We start from the raw sequence: 20,500 nt of genomic DNA, 5'->3' as shown, positions 1-20,500 counted from the left end.
GAGAAATGTGAACTTGAATCCTTAGCTATTCTGAGTCCCTTACATTTCCATATGAATTTTAGGATCAGCTCATCAATTTCTGCCAAAAAAAAAAAAGCAGCTGTAATTTTGATAGGGATTGCATTGAGTCTGCAGATCACTTTGGGGAGCATTGCCATCTTAACAATACTAAGTCTTCCAATTCATGAATAGGGAATGTCTTTCCATTTGTTTAGGTTATCTTTAATTTCTTTCAATGATGTTTTGTAGTTTCTGGTGTTAAAGTCTTGCATGTCTTTTGTTAAAATTATTCCTAAGTATTTTATTCTTTTTGGTACTATTGTGAATGGAATTTTATTTGATTTTTAAATTGTTCACTACAGGTGTATAAAATTGATTTTTGTTTATTGAGCTTGTATACTGCAATCTTGCTGAACTTATTAGTTTTCTCTGTGTGTGTAGGTAGGTAGTCTTAGGATTTTTTTTTAAGATTTTATTGGGGAATTGGGGGAGGAGAACAACATTGGGGAATCAGGAAAGGAGAACGGACAAGTTGCTGTCCTTTTGTTCTTCAGTCTAGTTGTGGAGGATGTCGCTTTACTGGCCCATATTGGTATTATCATTGCGCTCTTCCCGGGTGGGCAGATCGGTCGCAGCCACTCACGGTAACTTACGGGAGCCCACTGCAGTTTCACTGCAGCCTACACTGTCGCTGGCAACTCATGGCAGCCCAGCTCCAGGTCGAGCTGTTGTTCACCATCTTAGCTGTAGAGGGCACAGCGTCACTGGNACTGCAAGAGATACCACAGAAAACCTGCTATTATTAAATTGAGTCATAGAAAATTGCTGATACCCAACCATCTTTTACCTACAAAAATGACAATTTCATCATTTTTCCAAACAAGAGAATAGACAGGATTTGGAACCCCCATGATTGTGAAACAAATCTTCAAAACTACCTATTGCCCAGTACACATCCTTTTTTCAGAGCAGCATTAGTCATCTTGGTATTAAGTGTTTCCATCCAACCCAACATACCTTCGTGGCACCTGGAAGATAATGAACAAATTGCCTCCAGCATTTGGAAGGCCTCGAGAGTCTCTTTTCAATTCTTTCTTCCCACCCAGTCTCCACTGATTGCCAACTGCCTCTCAGATTCCCCTTGAAACATTAAAAGTCTTCTCCAAAAGCTTACATGTAGCAGAGAGCAAAGCTGAGGGCTGGGAGGCAAAAAGGTGAGCATGAGAATGCAAATCTCTAAGAAGGGAGGGTGAAAGGGAAAGCAAGCCAAAGTGAGTGAGGAGCACCATGGGAGGTGGGGTGGTGGGTAGACCAATGAAGGAAAAAGATGCAAGAGAAAGAAAACAGAAGGGCTGCCAGCAATTGCGTGGTGGGGAGCATCACACCACAGTAAGAAAATTAAACAGGTCCCAGTCCAGATGGACTGAAGTGAACATTTACTTCTGTCTAATAATATATTTAGTAACCCATCTACTGTGAGACCTACCATAATCACCACTCCCAAGCCATCCCACCACTTCTATGAACGCCACCTCCACCACCACCGATGTGACGTGGGGTGTGTGCGACATTACTGGAACTAAAAACCAACCGGGCAGAGGTCATGTGAGTGCCTAGGGATAAATATGTACATGTTTACAAAATGGGTTTGCTTCTCAGATGGATTAGGAAGGGCTTAATTTTCCCTGCTCCAGGAAACTCATTTAAGTGAGCAGCCTACCATAAATTGTTTTGCTGTGTTTTTTTGTGTGAACAAGCAGCCAGTTGCAAAGTAAATTCTTTTATCTTTTTTTTAGTACCATGCATCTATTTCTCATTGCCTATTTTTTAAAATGAACTATCTCAATGTAAAACATAGGGTCAAAATCAGCACTGACCAAGTTGATATGCTAGGGGAACCTATTGTTTTGTTCATATCCAACCAGAATTTTAACAAAACATAAGACCATGAGAAGAAATGCAAGGAGAGAAAATCCAACATTCAGAGGCATTTGTTCCAGTAGTGCCTTTCCCCTTAAAACAGAGGTAGTATGATCTACTGTGGACCACTATAATGCTGAAGGTAAATGCATTAATGATGGCAATAGCTGAATGACAGCACTAGTAGTAACAGGAAGCATAAATCATTATTACTATAGTAATACCACCCCAAATAAAGAGCTACTGCAAAAATGACCAAGAGACCAGTCGGAATTGCACTGCTCATTGTGAAAGAGAGTTAGAAAGTGACTTTATGTTGATAAAGCAACTGAATAAGAGTATAAGTAAAGTTAAGGAGTGCTGGCGAAGGTATCTGAAGACAATACAGAAATAAGTGTATGGAAGCTGCCAAGTACCAGCTAAATGAAGCCACTCTGTGGAGAGCCAGAGGCTGCCCAAGAACCAACTGGTCAACCTCACATGGAGGAGCCCTGGGCCACTGGTAACTACCACTGCATCAGAGCAGGGTCTACAGAACATCAACCAGGCAAAGGACGTGGACACTGACATAGAGACAGGAGGAGTGATTGTCATCTAATGCCCCAAAGTCCCCTGACAAAAGGGCTGAGGACGTGAACTCTGAACATTAGTGTGCAACCCTGAAACAGGTGGCTACACAGCAGTCACTGAGGGAACTTGTCACACATAGAGATTTCGGGGTACCACCCTGTAACTTACTGTTGAATCTTAAGAATTTATGTTTTCGAAAGCTTTCCCTGAGCACTTTCGGAGCACGGCCATGTTGGAGAGCCAGGGCTAGCGCAATATACATGGACACTACCAGAGAGGCCGTCTCTCAATTCACCAGGCATCTGGGCTGGGTCATTGGGCATGTTACATACACTAGTTCAAGTAATCATCATGGCAATTCTCTGAGCAGTTTTGCAGATGCGGACACTGAGGGGCATGTCTGAAAGGTCAAGTGACTTGCCCAAGATGTTAAACTAAAAAAGAACAAATCTCACCACATGTGACTTCCTTCTTAAAGCTCTTTGGTGGGTGCCAACTGCCTAAATCAAATAAAGTCTAAACTCCTTTGCAGAGACCCTCCAAACCATGGCATCCAACTCTTAACTCAGCCATATTGCTCCTTCAGCCACCCACATCCATGTCCCGGGCTGGACCAAACTGCTAAGCAGTTTCCTGGGCAGTATTATTTCAAGCCTCCCTGACTTTATCCTTGCCTTTCATCCACCTCATGTGCCAGGATGGAGTGTCACTCTCAGCTCTTCATGAAGCCACTGACCACCACTGACCCCAGTCCAGGTAGAACTGAATGCCTCCTTTGATGGGTCCCACAGTTATTAGAACAATAAAATAACACTTTCGTTCTGTCCAGTATTACATGCCTGATCATAGAAATAGACGACATAGTTTTTGAGACTCGATGTCCATATACGTTTTAAGAATATAGTGCTACAGGCTGGCCGAGTGGCTCAGTTGGTTAAGAGCTCGCTCAAGAGTGTGAGCTCTGAGCAACAGTGGTTTGAGTCCTGGCCCGAGCTGAGCAGCCGCTGAGCTGCCAACAGGTGGCAGGATGGCTCAGCTAAGAAAAACAGAAAAGAAAAGAAAAGAAAAGAAAAGAAAAGAAAAGAAAAGAAAAGAAAAGAAAAGAAAAGAAAAGAAAAGAAAAGAAAAGAAAAGAAAAGAATATAGTGCTAGGGCCAAAGCCAGAATCTGAAACTGCATTCAAGTCAAAGACAGGACACTATGCTGTGTTTCTAGAAGCCTTGAATCTGACTTTATAAAAATAACTGCAGGACTGTCAGTGCAGTAGCCATTTAACCACAATATTTGCTGTGACTGCTCCGAACAGAAATGTGCAAAGTGTAAAATACATGCCTGATTCAGTATGAAAAAAGAATGTAAGATATTTCAACATGCTGAATGATGATAAGTTTTGGATATATTAGGTTAAATAAAATGCATTAAAATTAATTCAATCTATTTCTTTTTGCCTTAATGTGGCTACTAGAAAATTTCAAATTGCGTTGTCTCACATTATATTTCTATTGGGTGGTGCTACTTTCTATAAAGTATAGCCTTTCTCTTCCTTATTAATAAATCTGCTATGATGATGTGAACTTTTCCTAACAATTATGTCGCTACAGACATGAAGCACTGCACACGGTGTTACATAGCATGGCCCTGCGGACATACCGAGCTCGCTCCTACATGAAACGCTCGCAGAACAGTGCTTTCAGAGTTCTGCCGACTTGCTGGAGCTCTTCTCTACCATCAGCTGCTGGTGCCTCACACGTAAGTGCCAACCTTCCTACGGTTTCCAGTCTTCCCATCCAGATATCTCACTGAATTCTGAGGCAACAGGCCTGTCGGGAAAAGCGGGGCCAGGACTAGGGAGAGGGAAAGCACTTGCTCAGGCACAAAATTTAAGAGGAACCTGAAAACTCAGGAATCAAGATGAATACATTTTAAAATAACAGCTCTACTAATATGTAATCCACACACCTTAAGAGTCACCATTTTAAAAGGGACAATTCAGTAGTTTTAATATATTCACAGGGTTGTACAACCATAGCCAGAGCATGTTCCTTACCCCCTAAATAAACCCCATCCCCATTATAGCAGATATTCCACCATTCCCCCTATGCCTCGGCCCCCGGCAACCACTAATCTCTTCTGCCTCTGTGAATTTGCCTGTCCTGGGTATTGGATATAAATGGAATAACACAGTATGTGGCCTTTTGTGTCTGGCTTCTTTCACGTAAAATGTTTTCAAAGTTCACCCATGTCTCAGCACTTCATTCCTTCTTATAGGTGAATAATGTTCTATGGCATGAATATGCCACATTGGTGGATATTTAGTAAATTGTTTCCAATTTGGAGCTGTTATGTACACACTGGTGTACAAGTTTTTCTGTGGATATGCTTTTCATTCTCTTGCATATCTACTTAAAGATGGAATTGCTGGGTCACATTGTAATTCTGCAATTTGAATAAATAGCAATTGTTCTGCAAAGTGGCAGCAGCATTTCTCAGTCCCATCAGCAATGTGTCAGGGTTCCAGTGTCTCCACATCTTCACCAACCCTTGTTATTGTCTGTATTTATATTTCTACTTAAATTTTTCATTGTGCTTTTGATTTGTATCTCCCTAACAACTAATGAATGATGTTGACCATCTTTTCCTCTGCTTATTGGTCACTAGTATATCTTCTTTGGAGAAATGTGAACTTGAATCCTTAGCTATTCTGAGTCCCTTACATTTCCATATGAATTTTAGGATCAGCTCATCAATTTCTGCCAAAAAAAAAAAGCAGCTGTAATTTTGATAGGGATTGCATTGAGTCTGCAGATCACTTTGGGGAGCATTGCCATCTTAACAATACTAAGTCTTCCAATTCATGAATAGGGAATGTCTTTCCATTTGTTTAGGTTATCTTTAATTTCTTTCAATGATGTTTTGTAGTTTCTGGTGTTAAAGTCTTGCATGTCTTTTGTTAAAATTATTCCTAAGTATTTTATTCTTTTTGGTACTATTGTGAATGGAATTTTATTTGATTTTTAAATTGTTCACTACAGGTGTATAAAATTGATTTTTGTTTATTGAGCTTGTATACTGCAATCTTGCTGAACTTATTAGTTTTCTCTGTGTGTGTAGGTAGGTAGTCTTAGGATTTTTTTAAAGATTTTATTGGGGAATTGGGGGAGGAGAACAACATTGGGGAATCAGGAAAGGAGAACGGACAAGTTGCTGTCCTTTTGTTCTTCAGTCTAGTTGTGGAGGATGTCGCTTTACTGGCCCATATTGGTATTATCATTGCGCTCTTCCCGGGTGGGCAGATCGGTCGCAGCCACTCACGGTAACTTACGGGAGCCCACTGCAGTTTCACTGCAGCCTACACTGTCGCTGGCAACTCATGGCAGCCCAGCTCCAGGTCGAGCTGTTGTTCACCATCTTAGCTGTAGAGGGCACAGCGTCACTGGCCCTAATGTGGGATCCAAACCAGGGCCCTGCTGCTCAAAGGTGGTGTCCCATGCCAACTCTTAATCAATGTGCCACTCAGCCAGCCCTCCTTAGGATTTTCTATATGAGATCATGTCATCTGCAAATAGAGATAGTTTTACCTCTTCCTTTCCAATCTGGTTGCCTTTTATTTCTTTTTATTGCCTAATTGCCTTGGCTAAAACCTCACAATGCTGAATAAATGTGACAAAATCAGACATCCTTGTCTTGTTGCTTATCTTAGACTGAAAGCATTCAGTCTTTCACCATTAAGTATGATGTTAGTTGTGGGGCTTTAGTAGACATCATTCATCGGGTTCAGGAAGTTTCCTTCTATTTCTAGTTTTGTGAGTGTTTTATCATGGAGTTCTGTTGAAATTTGTCAATTGCTTTTTCTACATCTGTTGAGATGATTATGTGGTCTTCATACTTTATTCTATCAATCTGGTGTATTACATTGATTTTCATATGTTAAGCCAGCCTTGCATGCCTCCGATAAATCCCACTTGATCATGGTGTATAAACCTTTCTATACATTGCTGGTTTTGCTTTGCTAGTATTTTGTTGAAGATTTCTGCTTCTACATTCATAAGGAATACTGGTCTGTACTTTTTTTCTGATGTTTTTGTCTGATTTGGGTATCAAAATAATACTAGCCTCAAAGAATGTGCTGGGAAATGTTCCCTCCTTTTCCATTTTCTGGAAGAGATTGTGCTAAATTGTGGTTACTTCTTTAAACATTTGGTATAATTTACCAGTGAAGCCACCTGAGCCTGGCCTTATTTCAGAAGGAAACTTTTTTATTAATAATTTAGTCTCTTTATCTGAAACAGGTCAATTCAGATTTTCTATTTCTTCTTCAATCTATGATTTCCTAGAAAGTTGTCCATCTCATCTAGGTTATCTAATTTGTTCACATAAAATTATTCAGAATATTCCTTTATGATCCTTTCTATGGTGGGTAGTGATGCTCTCTTTCATTCATGGTTTTAGGAATTGAGCCTTCTCTCTTTTTCTATTGGTCAATTAAAGATTTGTCAATTGTGTTGATCTTTTTAAAGGATCAATTTTTGGTTTCATTTATTTTCTCTATTGTTTTTCTATTCTCTATTTCATTTACTTCTGCCCTAGTCTTTATTATTTCCTTCCTTCTACTTGCTTTGGGTTTCGTTTGCTCTTCTTTTCCTACTTTCTTAAGGTGAAAGGTTAGGTTACTGATTTGTGACCTTTCTTCTTTTGTTAATACAGGCAGGCATTCAGACTTACAGATTTCCCTGTAAGCACTGATTTACTGGCATCCCATACGTTTTAGTAGTTTTTGTTTTCATTCACCTCAAAGTATTTTCTAATTTCCCTTGGGATTTCTTCTTTGACCCACTTGTTATTAAGAGTTGTTTAATTTTCACATTTTGTGTATTTTTAAATTTTCCTTCTGCTATTAATTTCTAATATCACACCACTGTTGTCAGAAAACATACTTTGTTTTATTTCAATGCTTTTAAATTCACTGAGCCTTATTCTATGGTCTAACATATATGTTCAATAGCCTGATACATTCTATTCCAAAGAATTTTCTATGTGCATTGAGAACAACATGTATTCTGCTGTGCTTGGGTGGAGTATTCTTTAGATATATTAGTCCTCCTTGGTTTATAGTGTTGTTCATGTATTCTATTTCCCTGTTGACCTAGTTGAAATTCTGCTTTGCTTCAATCTATTATTAAAAGCAGGATATTGAAATCTCCAATTATTATTGTTGAATTTTCTATTTCTCCCGTTAAATCTGTCAGTTTTTGTTTCATGTATTCGGGGCATCTGTTGTTAGATGCATATATTTGTCATTCTTACGTCTTCCTGATAAATTGACTCTTTTATCAACACATAATGGCCTTCTTTATCTCTTGTAATAATTGTTTACATAAAATCTATCTTGTCCAACAATTAGTATAGCAACTCCCAACTCTCTTTTGGTTACTGTTTGCATGGTATATCTTATTCTGTCCTATTTGGCTTTGAATATAAAGTGGGTCTATAGTAGAGAGCATATAGTCCAATCATGATTATTTCCTTCATTCCGCCAATCTCTGACTTTTTAGTGGAGTATTTAGTCCATCTGCATTTAATGTAATTACTGGTAGGATTTACATCTGCCATTTTACTGTTTTTATATGTCTTATGTCTTTTTGTTTCTCCAGTCATCCACTACTGCCTTCTTTTGTGGTAAATAGATTTTTGTGTACTATTTTAATTCTCTTGTTTATTATATATTTTTGAGTTGTTTTCTTAACAGTTTATACTGTCTTTTACATTTAACTATGCAGTTACCTTTGCTGGTACCCTCCCTTTCTTCTGTGGTTTTGAGTTATTGTCTAGTGTCCTTTCATTACAACCTAAAAGATTTCCTTTAATATTCCTTGTAGGGCAGGTCTGCTAGTGACAAATCTGTTTCAGTTTTTTAAGGAATTTTAACAAATTCTTTTTTGTTAATTATTTTCCTCTATTTTGAAGGACAGTCTTGCTGGATATAGAACTCTTGATTGGATGGTCATCCTACTACCTTCTGGCCTCCGTGATCTCTGATGAGAAGTCAGATGTTAATCTTATTGAAGATCTCTTGTACATAACAATTCATTTCGGCCTTCTATTTTCTTTGTTTTGGCTTTCAACAACTTGACTCTTGTATGTCTGTCTAGGTGTAGCTCTCTGTGCTTATCCTACTTAGAATGCATTGAGCTCTTTGGATGGGCAGATTAAGGTTTTAAATGAAATTTGGCAAGGTTTTGGCCATTATTTCTTTCTGTCCCTTTCTTTCTCTTCTCCTTTTGGGAATTCCATTATGTATATTTAGGTACTCATAATGAACAGTCTAAAGTTCTGTTCATTTTTCTTTATTCTTTTGGCTTTCTGTTCCTCAAATTGTATGATTTCAATTGATCTGATTTAAAGTTCACTGATTCTTTCTTTTGCCAATTGACATATGCTGTTGAGCCCCACTAGTGACTTTTTTCATTTAAGTTATTGTACTTTTCAACTCCAGAATTTCGATTTTGCTCTTTTTCTTTATAATTTCTATCTCTTTATTGATATTCTCTATTTGGTTAGACATCATTCTCATGCTTTCCTTTAATTCTTTAGACACAATTTTCTTTAATTCTGAATACATTCATAATTATTTACTTAAAACATTTGTCTAATAAGTCCAAAATCTGGACTTTCTCAGAGACATTTCATAGTGGGTTTTTTTCCCACTGTTAAGGAGTAATAATTTCTTGTTTCTTTTTGTGTGTTGTAATTGTATATTAAAAACTGGATTTTAAATAATACTGCAACTCCAGAAATCAGATCTCAACACCCCTCACCAAAAGTTTATTGTTGTTGCTGTTTCTTTTTATTGTTTGTAATGCTGTTTGTTCACTTCCTGAACTAATTCTATAAAGTCTATCTATTTATTTATTATGTGCAACCACTTAAGTATCTGTTGTTTCCTTCAGTTGTCAGCTAATGATGAGATGGAGATTTCCTTAAATGTTTTGAACCAGTATGTCTCACAGCCTTTGCTGAGGAGCTCTGTGTGTGAACTGACACAGGCTTTCTATGCTCTGATAGGCAGTTTACAACTCTGCCTTAGCCTTTTCTTCCTGCTTATGTAGTCTCAATGTTGGCCACAGGTGACTGGTTAGGCCTTTCTCAAGTCTTTCCTGGGCTTATGCACAGACTTTCATGTACACATGGGCCTTCTAGATTCTAAGGAAAAGTCAAAGCTTTTCAAAGCCCCCTATGGTTATACCCTTTTCTCACCTATTCCTTTTAAGTTTTTTGATCAACCACTTGCTTGCCCCAAACAGTGTAGCTACCTCAGGCAACTGTGACATAAACAATTGCCGCTGATTATTTTTAACAAATACCCTGAGGCTATTTACACAGAATGGTTTCTGAGTTAGGTGAAATAAAAACAACTCTGAGAATGGAGTTTTCCTGAGAGCTTCCAAACAGTTCATACAGTAACAATTTTCTGAGACTAGGATATTTAAAGAGCTCCAAACATGTTCTGTCTCCTCCAGTAGGTTTTAGTTTCCAAAGCTGTTATGGTGCTAGGAAGGTGTAATAGGAACAAGTTTAAATGCCACAAAGTTCACTATTCTTACCAAGATTCAGTCTTTTCTCTTAAATAAATACTCCTTGGATTTTTGTAAGTGGTTAATTTCTAAAGTTCTAAAATAGTTTAGTTTGACAATTTTTACTTCAGTGAAATTTTGTTCTTACTGATGATTTGAAGAGGATTAACAGAATGTCCTCATCCCAACATTCCAGATGTGGTTCCAAGATAAATAGTATTTTTTAAAAAATAAAAATTGGGGCAGCCAGGTGGCTTAGTCAGTTAGAGCACGAGGTCTAAGCAACAGAGTTGCTGGTTCAAGTCCCACATGGGCCAGTGAGCTGTGCCCTTGCAACTAGATTGAAGACAATGACTTGAGCTGAGCTGCCAGTGGGCGACCGGATGGCTCAGTTGGTGAGAGAGTGTGCTGTTAACAACAAGGTTGACAGTTCAACTCCTGTATGAGATGGTGGGGCACGCCCTCCACAACTAAGATTTAAGGACAACAACTTGACTTAGAGCTGATGGGTCCTGGGAAAAACACACTATTCCCCAATAAAGTTAAATAAATAAACCAATAAATAAATATTACTGCAAAAAAATCCATGAACAAAATATCAAAATTTTAAATTAAGACATGATCAGTAAGGGTGATACAATGCCATATTGGAGCTGGACACAAAAGGAAAAATCAAACACTAGTTCTGTCTTTTTAAATTTTTTTATACTTTGTTCATCACGGATTTGTGCACTAATTTAAACTACATTAAAATACAGTAAAACCTTGGATTGCAAGCAAGGTGGTTCACGAGTGTTCCGCAACATGAGCAAACATTTCTAATACATTTTAACGTGGTAAACGAGTGATGCCTTGCAATACGAGTAGTTTGTTTCCGGAACAAATTATGCTCCCAAACCAAGGTATTACTGTATTATTTATTTTTATTGTTCAGTTTTTTGGTACCTGCCCCCCTTAAATTTTATGCCTTAGGCAAGCGCTGACAAGCCTCTCTCTAGACCCAACCCTGGCGAAGGGTTTCAGACCACATCTCTGCTTTTTTTTTTTTAATTCTCCAAACTGACATATTAACTCTAACTCACATTCATATTCCACTGCAATATTGTGGGCTGCTGTCAAAATGATAATCCTAAAATCTATCAGTGTGAAGTTTGGGAGTAGAGGACTAATTTGTTGTATTAAACCAACCTCTTAAAACTGCTAGTAGAGGTACATTAGCTCATTCAATATAAAACTCAATACTAGCTGCCCATTAAACTAATATAATGTGTGGGAGGATTATGGAATATAAGCAATAGTCTTTAGGAAATTAAATGTAATGTCTGGCATGTATGACATACAAACTTCCTAAGATATTATGCAACACTAATAGAAAATGCATCAAGCTTAGAAATAACAGTTTCAACCAAAATTATTCTGTGGCATGATTTCGGTTCTCAAATTGGCTTCCCCTAAAAATAAACTGATAGAAATAAAAGAATTAGGGACAAAAATATGTTTGGCATAATATGTGGCAAATTTTCCAACCTGAGAAGACAATTATCTGAGTGTATAGAAAGAATGCCTTTCTTGAAAAGCTATTTTGAGTAATTTCAAATAGCCTAGTACAAAGGCAATTACTACTGGATGATTTGAGATTACTCCCCCTATACTGTCATTTAGCAGAGATAGTGCTCATATTAAATTTTTAGATTACTACTTTGAAATAACAGTCTGGTGAAGTGTGGAAATTTAACTTCCCTATTAAGTGTTCATTAGTTGCTTCTGCTGCTTTATTGCCATTTTTTGTCATCCATGGCTCTATATTCCATGCTTCTTTCCATTACACTTTTGAAAAGCATTTAAAATCACTATATCAATGTTAGCCAGTTTTCTGGACAAATTATTTGACTGACCACAGTCTTTACAAAAGCTAAAGCATTATGTTGGCTTTTCATTTCTGCAGGTGAGTCAAAGTTCCCAAAGTGAATATAAAATTGTCATTATACTGGCTTAGCCCTAATCACATACACTGCTGACTTACCTTTAATGATTGCGTACACACAGTTTTGTTTTTCTAAGGGAACTGAGCCTACTGGTTCAATAGGTCAGTAGGTGCACAAAGGGTGGCAAGACTAATAAGGAGAAATCTTGAGAGGTTATAAGGTTTGTCCTCTCTGGGACCAGGGAAGTACATCTTCCTGAAAGACAATAATCAATCTTAAAAAAAAAAAATCCCTCAACACATTGAGCTAGCAATCTCTTCTTCTATCAAATCTAAACTCTAGTAATAAAACATGAATTAGAAATAAGAAACTAAAATAACAATTATCAGGCTGGCCGAGTGGCGCATTGGTTAAGAGCTGGCTTGGGACGCCAGAGGGCCCCGGTTCGGATCCCACATATGAGGGCCAGTGACACTGCCCTCTACAGCTAAGATGCTGAACAACAGCTCAACCTGGAGCTGGGCTGCTATGTAGGCTGCAGCGTAGGCTGCAACCCCTGCTGCAGTGGGTTGCCATGGGCTACCGTGTGTAGCCAGCAGCCAGCGTGAGCGGCCGTCCAGAAGCCGGCAACTGATCTGCCTCGCCCGGGAAGAGCGCAATGATGGTGCCAGCTTGGGCCAGTGAAGCAACATCCTCCACAACTAGAATGAAGAACAAAAGGACAGCAACTTGTCTGTTCCCCTTCCCCCAATTTCCCAGCGCTGTTCCTATCCCCCAATTCCCCAATCAAAATCTTTAAAAAATAAAATAAAATAACAATTATCTGCAGATGATATGGATGTCTACCTAGAAAATTCAAGGGAAATAACCAAAAGTTAGAATTGATAAGAGCTTAACAAGTGCCTGGTTAAAGAATTACATCTTAAAATCAATAGCTTTCTATATATCAATTATGGATTGTATATACACTATAGTCTGAATGTTTGTGTCCCCCAAATTTCATGTTGAAAACCTATTGACCATTAGGAGGCAGGGCCTTTGGGAGGTGATGAGGTCATGAGGGCAGAACCCTCCTGAGATTAGTGCCTTTATAACAGAGGCCCCAGAAGGCTTTCTTGCCCCTTTTACCAAACGAGGACACAGCAAGTAAGATGCCATCTATAAACCAGAAAGAAGGCCCTCACCAAATATCGAACCTGCTGGCACCGTGATCCTGGACTTCCCAGACTCAAAAACTGTGAGAATAAATTTCCGTTGTCTATAAGCCACCCAGCCTGTCAAATTTTGTTATAACAGCCTGACAGACTAAAACAATATAATATGACCAATATATATAATATATATAATCAATGGATAATAAACAAGGACTAAGACATTATATTGCATGACCAATATGTATAATTTATACAGAAGCCAATTAGAAGAGGCCCATTCACAAAAGCTACGGAGTATAAACTACCCAGGAATAACCTTAAATCCCCCATTTTCCACACATGGTTGGGGTGTGGTGAGAGAAGCCTACCAAGAGACCACACAAAGCAATGACAGGCCCAAAGAGGCGAGAACGCCAATCTGCTAATATGCCACCTTCCTAATGCCACCTGCCGGTGTGCTCATGCAGCTGCTAATCTGCTCCTGCCTGCCAAGCAAACAATCCAAAGAACCTCTGTCTCTATGGAAGATTTCCTCTTTGACTGTGAGGGTTATAAGCTAATGGCTCGAAAAAGTAAGCAGCTGTGCAGCCTGCCCCACAGTCCTGCCCCCCATGCATCCTGGAAGGCTAGGCCTTTCTACCAGCAGACATTCCTGGCTGCTGCCCTCCACTGGCGTCTCACCTTTTCCACTGAGGGATCCGTGACAGCCTGCCGCCAGGTCCACACATGCGTTTTCTGGTTGTTCGATGCCAGGCAGCCATCTGGGCACACAGGAGCCAATGAGCCATTTCTCCTCTCAAACCCTAGCCAACCCCAGATGTCTTTAGGCCATGGGGTTTTCTGTGGCTCAGTTTCACCCCAGAAGTTGCTCTAGTTCTTAACACTCTGACATTCCCCAAAAAGAGTAGTGTGGTTCCTACGGTCACAGTTCTAGCTGTTCCTAGGGACCTGCAGGGAACCTAGGCTGACATGGTGGCCCCTTTCCTACAAGCCAAGAGGAACCATCAGTTCCCCTACTCCCAGTTTTGTAATGGTCTAGACTGGATCCAGGCACCCTGAGAGGGCCTCCATTGTGCCTGGTCCCAACCGCTAAAGGCCCCAAGAGCAACACCACCATTCACTGGCACAGCCTCAGGTTGCTGGAGAGCAGGGTCTGAGGGCACACCCAGGAAAGCACCGCAAGAGAATTGTGAGGGGTGGGCTGCTGTGGAGAGGCACTGGCTGTTGGAGTCAGAAACCCCCACGAGGGCCAGCATCCCCAGGCCCCCTGCTCGCCTCCTAAGTGCTGGCCGGCAAGCTCTGGTCTGAGGGCGCTGCACTGGCCGCTCCCCAGTGAGTGAAAGTCTCTCCCCAAGACATCCACAGGGCTCACCCTGCCATCTCCTTTGGGGCTCTGCTCAGCATCCCCTCTCAGGAAGGTCTTCCCTGTCCATCCTCCTTGACACAGCAATTTCCTGCCCTACACTCCTTCTCCCCCTTATCTGATTTATTTTTCTTCATAGCACTATCCCTACCTGATATATTAAATATTTTACTTCAGTTTATCCATTATACCATAAGCTCCTCAGAGGGAGAGTTTTTGTCTTTTTTGTTGACTGCAATATAATACCTAATGCCTAGAACAGCACCTGGCACACACACACACTCAAAAGTGTTTGTTGGATGTTGTTAAAAACAAAGCTGGGCATTAGGTGAAGGCAGTAAAGACAGACTATATTCAGTATTTACTACAACAGGGAAACGAGACTTCAGTATAAAACTGAGTTCAACTTCAATCCATGAAGAGGTGACTGGGACATCTTAAAGGAAGAATGAGGGAGTAAGGAGGGGGACAAGTGGGCTCAAGCAGAGTCAAGGAAGTAGAAATTATAAAAAGCAGAGAGGGCAGCTGGACAATGCCATTGCGATCAGACCAGCTGCATCTGCTAACTGGCATTTGTCAAAGTTGGGCTCCCACGCTCCCACTGAGACTAGGACACAGGGCTGTCCCCTTCCTGATGACTGCATTTCAAAGAAATGGTTGTCAGGCCCTTCAGAAAGACAGTCCTGGGTTACAAAAGTATGGATACATCTCAAAGGGGGCAGAGGAAGGATTATAATTGTAAGTTTTTCTAATCAATGCCTAATAAAAGGGGAGTTGGGGTCTTATCATCAGGTGTTGGCTGGAACAAAGGGGAAATTCTTTTGGCACACTTAAGCTTTCCCAAACAGGAACTCAAGGGGGGAATGGGTCATGTTAGAAGCCATGTTAGAATTTATTCAAGTCTTTTAGTGGGGAATGGGGGTGCACAACACTGTGCTGAAAGCTGCAGTTCTTACAGGCCAAGGTTGGGGTCTAGTCAGAGAGGAGCCTGACTAAAGTTTGGTCAAGGACAGAGTCTCTGTGAGTGATAGAGGAAGGGACGGATGGAACAATGGATGGATGGATGGATGGATAGACGGACGAATGGATGATTGATGGATGATGGATGGATGGATGGATGGGTGGAATGAACAATGAATGGATGGATGGATGGACGGATGGACAGATGGATGGATGGAATGAACAATGAATGAATGGCTAGATGGATAGATGGATGGATGGATGGATGGATGGATGGAATAAACAATGGATGGATGGATGGATGGATGGGTGGATGGAGTATAAGGGTTGGTGGAAAAGGGGTCAAGATGATAAGATCTGAAGACATTCAAATTTAGATATGAAGTAGAAATCATTTCAGAGAAAAAGGGAAAATCTTCCTCTCCTTTCAACAACTCCCTCTGATACATTCCTGTGGCAGACATAATACAGTTCCCATTTACTCATACAATCTGCTAATAAGAACAAGTCGATTGTTCATCCTAGTCCTCCCCAACCCGCATTTGTTTCCTGCAAGATATTTTCCAGGCCTGAGTTTGCTCACTGTTTAAAATTCCTATTAGAGACAGATGCTAAGGAGGTTACAAAAAGATCTCCCATGGAGCTGATGCTATCTGTTCCTGTTAACTTTGTATTAATGAAGCATGTTTGGGTAGTTTTCTCCCCCTTCCCCTGGCAGCCCTCCTCTGAGATGTGGAAGAGGTGTAACCCACTTTCCTCCCTTCCCTGTTCTGCCTCCAGCTCACACTCAGATCAAGAGAGTCCCCATTTGTGCGAGATGCAAGGTGGAGCCGGTTCTCCAGGTAACCACCTGATCTCAGCAGCTCCACACAGCCCTAGGTTATGGCAAATTTGCATTTTCTCAGCAGGTCAACTATGGTATTGGCTAGATTTCTTGTTTTGTCTTTTCCTAAAACTATAGACATTAAAATAAGGAAAGGCATTTTTATAAGTTAACATTTGAACGTAATTTGGAGACAGGGCAGATTTAGGGCTCATGGGGCCTTACATTTAGATAATGGGAGGTGGGGATTGGGTGGGGAGAGTGTCCTCATTTAAAAAGAATCCAAAATTACCAATACAAACTTGGTATGGCCATGTGAACACATCGCTAGTGGCCCTCCCCGGGGCTTGGAAGAAGCCTGAGGGGGGGCCCTGAAGCTTAAGATTCATTAGTTTCCCAGTCAGCCCGCCTCTGCTGGGAGATATAAAAGACTAGAGCGGGTTTCTACTGCAGCACTAAAATCTGTAGAAACCCGCTAAGCATAACAGTCTTATGTTAGATCAGTCCTCTAGGTACTATTCTTATCTCTCTTTCACAAACCTCCACCCGCTGCTCCCTCTAATTTGACGGCAGCAATTTATTATAAAAGTGCGTGGGCTGGGCTGGGCTGGGCTTTTGCACCCCTCCCCTAGCTGGGCTGTAACAAGCTAGTACTGTGCCAATTAAGCAATAGCCAAAACAGCCAGTTTAATGGAGCACAAAAAGCATAGTCGGAGCTCTTACATAAGCTTTCATACACCATCCATAAGATCTGCTCCCAGGCTGGAGTATCTGGAATTATTACATAAGGTGGATGGAAAACACCGAGTCAGCAGCCAGGTTTATTTCCAACCTTGAAAACAATCAAAGCTTCTGGCACTTAATTTACTAGTCTCTACTAACGTAAGTTTTTAATTTGATGGAGAAAATAATCTTTAATAAGACTTGCCATCTTTTCATGTAAACATAAAGGCATATCCTGACGTGGCTACTCAACTTCCCTGTCACCTGTGCACAAAGAAATGTCCCACTTAAGGCGCCCCTACATATTCAACATGAAATTACGGGTCTCTGATAAATATCAAACCACTCTTTGCTAGTTTAAAAAAAAATCAAGAAAGATACTCAGACAAAATACAAAAGTGTATATGCTAAAATTCTTCAACATGTGTCCTTTCCAATACCATTTTTGTCTCCCCATATTTTTAACCACTTATTTTTTTACTTACTTTAAACCAGGTGTAGCCACACCTGGGGCTACAAAGTGACACATTTAAAAACACATAGTGCTAGCCAATGGGTCTCACCCCTGGCTGCACATGACAATCACCAACAGAGCTTTTAACATTACAAATGCCACAGCATCACCCAAAACCAATTAGAACAAAATATTGGGGGTAGGGGCGCAAAAGGGAGTGCCTGACATCAGTATATCTGATGCACTCTACTTGTGTCTTCTTACCTGAAAAAAAAATAACCATAAATAAGATAGGAGGTTTGGGAGGAGGAGATCTTTAATAACTGGCAGCTCATAATTACTAAGTTTCCATCAAATATAAAAGTAAACTCATACTATAGATTAAAAGCCATAAAGGATATCTGTGGAGTCCTTTTTATGACTACCGATAAGTAGTCAAAGAATTTTCACCAAGTTTCTTAGTGGCCTTTAACGAAACCTATCTTATTTTTTAATGTTATACAATTGTACCTAATGAGTTCAAAGACAGGGGCCTATATTATCTTAAAGGGTGTCTCAAGCTAAGATCATGCTTATCATCAAGTAAAGTTTTGGTTTAAAGCAGAAATTATGGTTCTCGCTTATCTTCAAACTCCCTTCTTAGATGCTCTGATAATCACATTTATAACTTTACCAATGAACAAATATGTTTTTAAAGCCCTTACATAACAGAGAGTACTGGCGCCTTTGGTATCCTGCCAAGAGTACTTCTTGCCATGTTTGTATTTAAAATAGAATGGTAGTAACATCGCCTGTATGCCTGAAATTCCTTCTGTGCACAGGCTCCGAGTGAGAAAATGGATGTAGCAAACCGCTTCGCTGCTTTACCATTATAAAGCTCAAAGGAAAGGACACATTCAGACTAAATTCAGACGAATACACAGAACAAATTATCCACAGCTGGGGGCGGGGAGGGGGCTCGGTTTAACTAACCTATCATCCCCTCCAAGACGGAGGATGTTTAACCTGGCAGCACGCGAAGGTGCCAAATGAGCTGCAACACCTCCGCCCCAGCAGGGGATGTGGCAGGCCAGGATATGTGCCAGGATGACAGAAAAGCCAAATAAACGCTGCGCTGCCCGCCCCGGCTGCAATCACTCCCCAACGCCGGCACCTGTCTTCCCGCGGGTTCCAGAAGGCAGGACCAGAGCCCAGTCCTGATTGCAGAAGGATGTGCTCACCTGGGTGGGAAAGAGCCAAGAAAGGTGTCCAAGAAGCCACCGCTGCCTTAATGGACTCTCATCCCGGACCGGGTTCCGATACGCTCCCTTCTCCTCCTTCTCCTCTTCCTCCAGCTCGAGTTTTCTATTTAACGACGGGTCTGGACTCCACTGACCCGCCGAGGATGTCCGCAAAGGGGGGCGACAAACTTGCCAAGAGAAGCCGGCAGAGGTGGCGCAGGTGGAGAGCAAGGGACGCCCCCGCACCTGGGGCCAGCTCGTCAACGCTGTCCCCACGCCCGCGCAGGCCCCGCCCAGGCCGCCGCCCGCTCCGAGCGCCGGGGCAGCGGGGGACGAGCACCGGGGCCGCCGACGGGACGCCGGGGCGCTGCCCTCCGGCCGCTGCAGCGCTGTCCCGGCGGCCGCCTCCGACGGACAAAGGGAAGCCGCGGGGCGGGGGCGGCGAAGCCCGAGCCCCGGAGCGCACCGTGCAGCCCGCGCAGCTCCTGAGGTGCCGGCCGCGGTGACAGCCGCCGGGCAGCGAGCGGGCCCCGCAGGAGGGCGGCGCGGGCGGCAGCGGCGCGCACCCTCGCGGCCGCCGGGAGACGCACACGGCTGGGCCCCCGGCGCCTCCTCCCGGCCCCGCGCGGCCCGCAGCCCCGCCGCCGGGAGCCGCAGCGCCCTCTCCCGGCCACAGGACCGCCGTGCGCGCGCCATCTGCTCCAGCTCCCGGCGAGCTCGTGGGCGCCCTGCGACATCGCGGTCCCCGAGTGAACCCGCGATTTCAGGGGAAGCAAGGAGTAAGACAGGAGGCGGGTGCTACAGGGCAGGGGGCTGCGCGCAGTGGGATCTGAGGGTAACAGCAGATCCCACTGCGCGCAGCCCCCCGGCCCTGTAGTATCTTCGAATTCGGAGCAGCAGGATGAATTGGGATTCAGCAATGGGAAGAACTTGGAGGGCTGGAGAATTCCCGGTGCACAAGGAGCCCAGAGTGGGCCTCTGAAAATGTTTGCGGAAAAGGCAAGCGTTTCTTTCTAGGACCATGTTTATGTCTGTGTTTGATAAGCACCAACTGTGCCTAACACTGTTCGAGGGGTTCTTGAGAACCTTCACCGCTCTGATGAATAAATATATGAGTGACTCCCCAGGACCCTTCCAGTCCTGCCTGAAGTGCTCACAGCTCCCCTAAGCAGCGCTCCTAGAAAGCTTGAGAAGGCAGGCGAGTTCAGAGAGCTTTAGTTCGCTCTGGTTCCCACGGCAGGGGAGTAAACATCTACCATTACAAAAATGACGTGCAGGGGCTGGTCTTTGCACTGTTTGGGTATTTTTGGTGTTGTTTTTTTAAGATGGGGTCATTTTTCCAAACTACCATGTTAAGCAATATTTTATACCAGTTAATTTATTAACAAGCTTGGTGAAATCATGAAACAGCACCTTTTTGTTTCCACACCACTGTCTTCTTAAATTATTCTATCAGATCTCCCTTCTCCTCTAGCAGAATCTAGGGCAGATCTCATAGCTTTTCCTGTCACTTTCAGGTGTTAATCAGCAGTCTGATTCTCCGGTATTAAAAAGTCCAGTCCAATTCAAATCAAAACGTCAGTCCCATCCCACTTCAGCCTTCCCCAGTCAGCTCCCACCACCCACCAGCTCCCATCCTGACCCAGAGCCCGCCTAGGGAAGAGCAGCAGCATTTTCCTTCCTTGCTCTACATCCTCCCAGCTAGCCCTGTGAAGACTGGTGCCTCCAGGGTGGCAGGGTGGGAAATATCCCCTGCACCAGGCCCTGGTCCTCACTTCCAAGTCAGCTTTCTCCTCTGGTGGTCCCCTCACACAGAC

General features: G+C 42.2%; 1 protein-coding gene across 3 annotated transcripts in view; it reads right to left on the bottom strand.

Moving 5' to 3' along the window:
- Positions 1 to 19,196, bottom strand: part of LOC109376465 (microtubule-associated tumor suppressor candidate 2-like) — a 355,658-nt gene extending 336,462 nt beyond the window's left edge. For all 3 annotated transcript variants that reach the window (XM_019632394.1, XM_019632395.1, XM_019632396.1), the window contains exon 1: positions 18,684 to 19,196. The gene's annotated coding sequence lies outside the window, so the exon portion shown is untranslated. The remainder of the gene's footprint in view (positions 1 to 18,683) is intronic.
- Positions 19,197 to 20,500: the final 1,304 nt, after the last annotated feature.

Source organism: Hipposideros armiger, unplaced genomic scaffold (assembly GCF_001890085.2).
Source record: "Hipposideros armiger isolate ML-2016 unplaced genomic scaffold, ASM189008v1 scaffold_1134, whole genome shotgun sequence".
NCBI classification, from domain to species: domain Eukaryota; kingdom Metazoa; phylum Chordata; class Mammalia; order Chiroptera; family Hipposideridae; genus Hipposideros; species Hipposideros armiger.
This window is presented reverse-complemented; position numbering and strand designations above follow the sequence as displayed.